This window comes from Microtus ochrogaster, linkage group LG4 (assembly GCF_000317375.1).
Source record: "Microtus ochrogaster isolate Prairie Vole_2 linkage group LG4, MicOch1.0, whole genome shotgun sequence".
NCBI classification, from domain to species: domain Eukaryota; kingdom Metazoa; phylum Chordata; class Mammalia; order Rodentia; family Cricetidae; genus Microtus; species Microtus ochrogaster.
Window position 1 is genome coordinate 31,450,689 of NC_022030.1, and position 1,206 is coordinate 31,451,894.

Genomic DNA, 1,206 nt, shown 5'->3' on the forward strand with positions numbered 1-1,206 from the left:
CAATGAGTAAGGCAACAACTGTTCTGTGTACACATTAATAGTCTCAGCACCTGGTATATAATAATAGCTCTATAGTGATGGAGGTGGGTCTTGTATCTTATCTGTTGCTTTCATTGGTTAACTAACAAAGAAAACTGCTTGGCTTGATAGGACAGAAAATTAGGTAGACAAAGTAAACAGAACAGAATGCTGGGAGAAAGAAGCCGAGTCAGGCAGTCACCATGATTCTCCCACTCCAGACAGATGCAGGTTTAGATCTTTTCTAGTAAGCCACCTCATGGGCTACACAGATTATTAGAAATGGGTTAGATCAATATGTAAGAGCTAGCCAATAAGAGGTTGGAACTAATGGGTCAAGCAGTGTTTAAAAGAATACAATTTCCATGTAATTATTTCGGGGCATAAGCTAGCCATGTGGGCGGTAGGGTGCCGAGGACGCAGCCCGCCGCTCCTCCACACAACACTATAGCACTTGCCGAAAGGATGATCAGATGTCTGATTTACCCTTCAGTTCATGTGAGTTATAAAATATCCCCATCTGGATCCAACTAAACATATTTCTTCATTAATCATAAAAATGTACATGCAACTGCAGTACTTCTGTCCAGTTCTTTTTCTTGCACATTGTGACAGCAACAGAAACTACAAAAGAGACCAGAGTCAAGAAGGAAGCTCACATGGTTGTTACTATTTCTGGTGCTATTTATTAGTTTCAACATTTGGTCCTCATGAGTCCAGTCCAGTCCAGCAGTAAGCTGATCAGCACTTCCCTCCAGTAAGATAGGGCTCATCTCTATCTCCCTTCACCTGAAACTGTTTCATCCTCAGCACAAGCTGCACTTGATTCTTCTTTATCATTTGCTTGGAATTTCTACCCATGTATGTGCACTACTCAGAAAGAGGTAAAACTCTAAACGTGAAATACCAAATGTACACCAGGCCCACACTTTGCAAGAATCACAAACGAGTTAACAAATTACTCCATTGCTTGATGCTTTCATTAGTTGAGCTGTCACTCTAGAAAATTATTTCCTTCTTATTAGGCGATACTGTTACCATGCTTTACAGATTAAGAAAGTGAATCTCAGGAAAGACTACAAGTTGTCCCATAACAGAGCAGAATAGATACTTAAATTTAGTAGTTAAGCCGGTTGTGGTGGCGCACGCCGGTAGGATTTGCTGAAGGAGGCAGAGGCAGGAGGATCA